At 42.9% G+C, this 7058-nt stretch overlaps 1 long non-coding RNA gene across 1 annotated transcript; it reads right to left on the reverse strand.

The window, feature by feature from the left end:
- Positions 1 to 4311: 4311 nt before the first annotated feature.
- LOC120799328 lies at positions 4312 to 6815 on the reverse strand. The gene is made up of 3 exons (XR_005708808.1): positions 6510 to 6815; positions 6226 to 6366; positions 4312 to 4784 (listed from the first exon to the last, which is right to left on the reverse strand). It is a non-coding gene; the product is annotated as an uncharacterized LOC120799328 (long non-coding RNA).
- Between the last annotated feature and the right edge of the window lie 243 nt (positions 6816 to 7058).

Genomic DNA, 7058 nt, shown 5'->3' on the forward strand with positions numbered 1-7058 from the left:
ATTATCGCAACCATTTCCTTCCGCCTCGCCGGATCTCCATTCATAATTTAATCCTTTATGCACTTCCCGTGTTCTAGGTGTTGCCAACGCTCCTGGCAAGGTAGGCAGAGAGAAGCCTTGCAGGGGACGTCCCGCAGGCAGAGGGAGGAGCGTCGGGGGTCGGCCGCGTGATCACTTAAAGTGGCTGTTCCTCTAGCGTTGTTGTTGCTGACATGTGGCTCGAGACTGAAGCTGAAGAAGAGCTTTTTACGAGACAAAACTAAGAGAGAACGAGGAAGAAGGAGGGATGTAGGTGTGCGTCGGTGGGTGTGCAGTGCAGTCCAGTGACTGTTTACTAACTGACTTTTGTCCTTCCCCCCCCCTGATCAAGTGTTTTTTGTACGTAGTACGTTTAATTCATCACATTTAAAAGTATGTTTTTTACTACGGCGGTGTATTTCAAATCAAATCCGTTACAAAGCGTAAATTCTCTCACTTTAAGTGCACTGGCTTCATCGTCAGAATGCGTCAAGTCTCTTGTTACCATCAGGAAGAAAACACTTGTACAAGTAGGTGCAACAAACATAGCACTTTATAATTCATTACAAAAAGTGCACACGAGAATTTGTCATATGTGGAACACCATTTCCCGTGTGAAAAAAAAGTACGTGGCACGTTGTGATTTTCAGACTTTGTCTCCTTTTTTTTCTCCAAAATTTTAAATACACCCCACCAAATGAACAGAAAACACACACACACACACACACACACACACACACACACACACAGACAGACAGAAGACAAAAAAAACCAACACAACAAACTAATGCATGTTTCACAATCAAATCTTTGGATCATCACTGTCTATAACATATATCACATAGTACTGGCAAAATCAGAATAAATAGTAATTCAATAATCCATCTTGCCTTCATTCCAAATATCTTTGTAAAAATGTGATATTTCACTTGTGAAACCATGAGATTTTTTTTAAAAGAGCCTAGTCCACATGCAGGAGTGAGGCTGTTTAAGTGTCAGCACATGCAATTTCTACTGTACTTTTAGTTTTCGAACGAAAATGTACAATCCACATGCAAACACGCAACACTATCTCACAGAATCCTGCATTTTCACAAGGATCTTGATCATGCCCTGAATTATACCTAAGGACAAGTTTGGTTCGTTCGTGCTTCGTCCCCTTTGAAGAAGGACACGGCTCTCAATTGCCCTGGGCACAATTAAGTTTATTGACGGAATCAAGTTCCTGTCCTGAGCGTTTTCATGTCAGATGCTGCGTATTGCTTCAGTGACCTGATAAATCAAGCCCCGTGTGACTTAAACACCAGGCTCCAATTCCATATTTTCACACTTTTTCTTCTACCTCCAAAAAAACCCCCCAAACAAACAAAAATAAAAAAAAACCCCACAATAGCTCTGTGTATATTCACTCCATCCAAACTTTCATGAAGTGCTCTACCCGCGGCGTCTACATGTATTGTTTGACGTGAGCCTCACTGCTTGTGTTAATGACAATGACGCTCGTTTGAGAGCACAACACTGGACTGAAAACCACTGCAAACACAAGGACAAATGCATCACTATCCACTAATGTCTCTTAAAAAAAAAACAAAAAAAAAAATCAGTGGATTTTTGACAAGTTGATGCAAATAACCACAAGCTGTTGGCTGTTTTAGTATGTTTACAGCTTTATTTCAGGGAATTTGTGAGCATTTAAAGATTTTTTTTTTTTTTTTAAGCTGAATCATTTATATTCAAATGTTTTACTGCAATTTTTCGACAGACATTATATATCGCCTCGTAAATTCTATTAAAATACACTCTTTTGATATCGGACACAATCACTTTAGAGCCGAAAATAAAATTCGACAATCATAAAACTCCCGAAGTCCAGCATGTCTATAAGATTTGCTGTAAAATAAGAAAAATAGGACAGAGTTTATTTCACAGTGATTGATGCCAGAAAAATGTACAAAAAAAAAAAGGTGGCTTTTTTTGGGACTGTTTTGTCTGTTTTGTCATGACATTTTTTGGTTTGTCACCTTTGTAGCCTGGTTCCCCCTCCATTTTAAGTCTACAGGCTGGTTCCGGGCTGTTTTTTTTTTTTTTTTTAAGAGGAAATCTTCATCATTAACCATGCAACAGCATGCCACAGAAGTAAGATTGAATCAAACCGTAAAGACAGTATCTTTCCAGCGTAACCCACTTTGAACAAGACCCCGGCAGATTAAAGTGTGATTCTGAAGTTGAGAGGAGCAGAGGAGGAAGAAGATGGTAGGTTGAAAAAAAAAAAAGAAAAAGGTTTGAATATTAAATTTAGCTTTTATCAGATCATATTAGATGCCTGTCTGATGTGTGAGATTTGAAGCCTCTCTCGGTGACTGTCAAGTGTCAGAGTGAATTTCGGGGCGAGCGGAGAAAACACCGTGAGGCAGTTTGATCTCGACAAAGTGCAATTAGTGTCAAAACAGTGAGGAGTGGAGGGTAGATGGATTCTGCTGATCTGAGGATGAGGACGGAGCGAGGATGAAGGGCGAGAGTTACCTGCATGATGATGAATGGCGCTCAGGGGTTTGAACCAGAGCAGTTTAACTGTGTTTGCGTGTGTGTGTGTGTACAGGTACACATCAAGAGCTAATGGGCGGAGATACTGTTAATGTCCTGATCTCTCTGTTGTGGTGAAGGTAATGCCAAGGCACCCCGCAGTTTGTCTGTTCGTAGTGACAGATATGAGCAGGATAGAAGTAAATGCTGAGCATATTCTAGCTAACACAATATTCCTCTTTTCCATTCTTGCACAATTTGTGCGCTTTTGTCTCTGATTGGTCTTGTCAACGTACAATTTCTGGTGGAAACCATCGTTTTTAGCCACGCTAGCGCTATGGCTCCACGACAATATCCGCTGGTTGTTCCACCACTTTGATCCTGAATGAAATACCTCAACAACTAAGAGCCGGATTGGTACGAACATTCACGGTTCCCAGATGATGTCTCCTAATAACTCTGGTGATCCCTTGGCTTCTCCTCTAGCGCCACCAAAAGGTTGACGAGGTTTTTGCGTTTCAGTGAAATGTCTCAACAATAATTGGATGAATTGCCATGAAATCCTGTACAAACATTCATGCCCCCCCTCAGGATGAATCATAATGACTTGGCTTTTCATCTATCGCCATCATCAGGTCAAAATTGCCCAAACGCTTTGGTTTATGACCAAATATGTGTAAAACTAATGGAAATTCCCATCAACTGTTCTTTGTGTTTAGTTGTTATTTGCTAGCATTGGCATGCTGACACACTGAACTAAGACGGTGAACGACACATTTGCTAAACATCGGCGAGTTAGCATGCTTCCTGTCAGACTCACTTGAGGGTAATATGGAACTGTGGCACTGGCATTTGTTGATGGTTTCACTGCTGACGCAAGCAACGGGATGAATGCAGAGGTTTACGGGAGCATTTCTGTGTGATCAGATTCAGCCAAATGCACAAATGCATCAAAACTCATCGGGCGACGTTTCGTCAATCAGCGGGACAAGGAGCCAAAGCAGCCACAGAGCTTTCCGGGGTGGAGAGGTGGAACATCCTCGACTGGCCGAGTTGGTCTCAGTCCGACTGAGCTGCACTCCACTAGTTGAAGACCAGACCAAAGGCAGAGAGACCCTGCAACAAGCAAGAGCTGAGGGAGGCTGCAGTGAAGCTCTGGGGGAGCATCACCAGGGAAGAAACAAAGACTGTGCTGATGTCTGTGGATCGAAGACTTCAAACACTCATTGACTGCAAAAGGATTTTCCACTAAATATTAATTATGAGGATTTTGTGTGTCTGTCCAATTACTTGTGAACCCTTGCATTTTGGGCACTTTATGTTACATGGGCTATATGTCCCACACAGTTCTTATTGTATTGATGTAACCCTACTCAGATTAAAGCTGAGACTTGACACTTTGATGTGGTATCCATTATTTTACCTCAAATTGACTGTGCTGAAGCTCAGAACCTGAAGAACAGAAAATGTATAACTGTCCAAATACTTACGGTCTGGAGTGTAGAAACTCTTCAACTTACATTACACTCAGGGAATTACTTTGTTCACTAATCTGCACGACTTAATTGCACCATATTAGTATATTTTTGTGGTGTAGAAGACACTGTTACGATAAAATGATAGAATAAAAAGAAGCCACTGTTTAAAGTAGAAATTATACACATGAAATCGTGATTCAAAGATAAACCCTTGTTGGATTGACAACCTTTAAACAGACTAGATCACGTAAAAGGTGAGTCCCGAGAGACGGTTGTTGTCCAAAATGGATTTACTCAGTTTTGAAAACAAACTTTTCATGTAGAAAACACATAAGGGGGAACAAATACCATACCCTAATGTAGTTTTATAGATGATCTATGCAAAATTACAGACACATGACGTTCACTCATCTTGCACCATGAGTTTACATATTGAATTCATTCCCAGTAATTCCATTAACTGCTCAGAGCATAAATAATATGAGGTTTTTCTTTCCTTTCTTTGAACTTCTTCCTTCTCTTTTCCTCCAGTCATTAGCGAAAGCATGACAAGCAGCAAGTCTGACTTTCATCTTGAATAATGTCAGCTGGGATGAGTCACGGGGACGTCTCAGCAGTGACTTATCCTCCAATCAGACACAGAGCACTGCTCCCTATCCCATCATACACTGGGGCTGAGGTAGGGATGAGGTCATCTCTGATGGGATGTCAGACCACAGGGGATGGGTTAGAAATAATATCATGTTATACTGCTGAATCCCGCTGCTAAAAGAGGCACAGGATTTAGGATCAGTAGAATACAAACACACGCACAAAATATACAAACACACCTTATACAAAAATATCAGCTTAAGGCTCCTCTGAAATGTTAATGAAACAGTAAAGCCCGTGTATCATTCACAGTGCATCAGCAGTTAAGATGTCACAGTTGTAAGGGGTGTGGAGCCATAATTCTTATGCAGCGCTGCCTGTTACCTCCTCTCATATGCATGGAAATTTCATAGATGGGCATACATTTTGCCGTAGTAGGTGGTGTAATTCAGCACAATTTGCATGCCCGCATGCAAAGCATATTTCATCTTCCCACGCACATGCCCGCTGAGCTCCAGCCCAAAGGTAACACGCATTCCTGCAGTGAATCCTTTGCGAAAGGTCTAGCACGGGGTGTAAAAATGCTGGCCCGGGTGTCCGCGGGTACACCGGCGGATGTGACAAAGTCCGCATGTGGACTGGATCGAGAGTTTACGGTAGGACTGGAAATGGGATGCGGCGCCTGGAATTATGTACTGCCTGTGTGTCACACAGCCAAACACTGACATCCTGCGGGAATGACGACGGGGCTGCGCTGAGGAGCCACGCACTTGCCTTGATGTTGCCTTGTGCGGCATGCTGGGAAAAAGTGGGAAAACCGAGGTCAAAAATTTAATTTTTTGGGTTTTAAGACCCTGCAGACGGATATTAAGGTGTTTTGGACAAATCTAAGTGATCATCGATAACTTAAATACAGGTGTATTTTTTCAGATTTAATTATTAAGACTTATTCTTGTATATTTTAGTCTGTATTTGATGACATAGAGTAAAGAGGTAGACAGGAGCATGGGCAAACATGCAGGAAAGGTTGTGCTTTTTATAGCAGGAAAAGCACACACGTACCCAACAACATTAATAATACTCTATTTAGGTGTCCCGCTTCGAGGGCCTGGCAATGTGCATGTTGAATCACTGGCACGGCTCTCTGGTCCTCTTCAGTAGAATGGAGCAGTCATTAATGTTATTTATTACAACCCATTGTCCCTGCTGCGAAAAGTCAAAAATATCTGCCGTGAAAAAGGGTCTCAATTAGCTTAGGAAGACGAACAGAACTGAACAACACACGTACGTTCATGTGGACTGTGACGCAATAGCCAAGTTGAAAACCAAGAGTTCGAAAACCAGCGCATCAAGCAACCTCACGCAACAGGATCAGACTGAAGCGGAGCGTCGAACGGGATCTTCTGAACAAGACCGCGCAGAAGAGCAGATCGGGTGAGAGTCGCCACCTTTGCTGTCGGTGACTGCAGCGCAGTGGAGGATGATAAGATACACCTTTTATTTTCTTTGATAGCGTGACAGCCTCCAAAAAACCCTTTCATCTGACTGCTGTGAGATTTGCAGCAAAGACACTCAAACATGAGTCTGTGGGTAAAATGTGGTGCTCAATAGGTACCTCAGTTATCTGTCATCACTTCAAGGTCCCTCGGTTACTGTAGTGGATCTTAAAACGGCGATTGAGCCTGGACAGAGTGTTAAGTCCATCTGTTATTCTCACTTTTGTATTGAAGTCACATGGAGGCAGGGGTCCCCGACCCTGCCAAGGGGTCAGGGGATCAATGTTAGGGGCCGTAAGGTGATAAACAGGATAGGTAAGAGGAGGAAACACAAAATCATACTCTTTGTTTTTTCCAAATGTCTGGGAAATGTTTTTTCCAGTGGAATATCAGATGGTCTTACCTCTGTTTCACCTCCAAAAAATATTTAGTTGAAACATTCTGAGGAGGGAAAATCTCTTCACCACTCACTGGAATTCACTGACTGGGTCGCAGGTAGGAACTGATTTTAAGGGGTCAGCGGAAGTTTAGAAGAAGTAGGTCTCTCCAGCACGAAGCTCAAAATGGCTGCTGTGATAATAAAGGTCAGCAGGGTCTGTAGCGGGAGGGTTTCGTTCCATATGGAGTGAAGGGGGCTCAGTCATGTGACGTCCGTTTGTCCAGAGCTGCAGCGCTGCAACAAATGAGGTCAGCCTCCAGGTATGGGCTTGAACAGCAGGCAGCGCCTCAGGACAAGTACTGCCTTTTGTACACACACACACACACACACAGGCATGCAATAAAAACACACTCTCACACACATCCAGCCATGTAGAGAGGCTTGCTCTGTGGCACTTGCTCTCACAGACAAAGGCATACACACAAACATCGTGTGTCTGGTCCCAGCGGAGGTGAAGTGATGCAAAATGACATCAGTCCCTCCCGTTTCTGCATGTGACTCATTACACTGGCC

The sequence above is a fragment of the Xiphias gladius genome, chromosome 14 (genome assembly GCF_016859285.1).
Source record: "Xiphias gladius isolate SHS-SW01 ecotype Sanya breed wild chromosome 14, ASM1685928v1, whole genome shotgun sequence".
NCBI lineage: Eukaryota > Metazoa > Chordata > Actinopteri > Istiophoriformes > Xiphiidae > Xiphias > Xiphias gladius.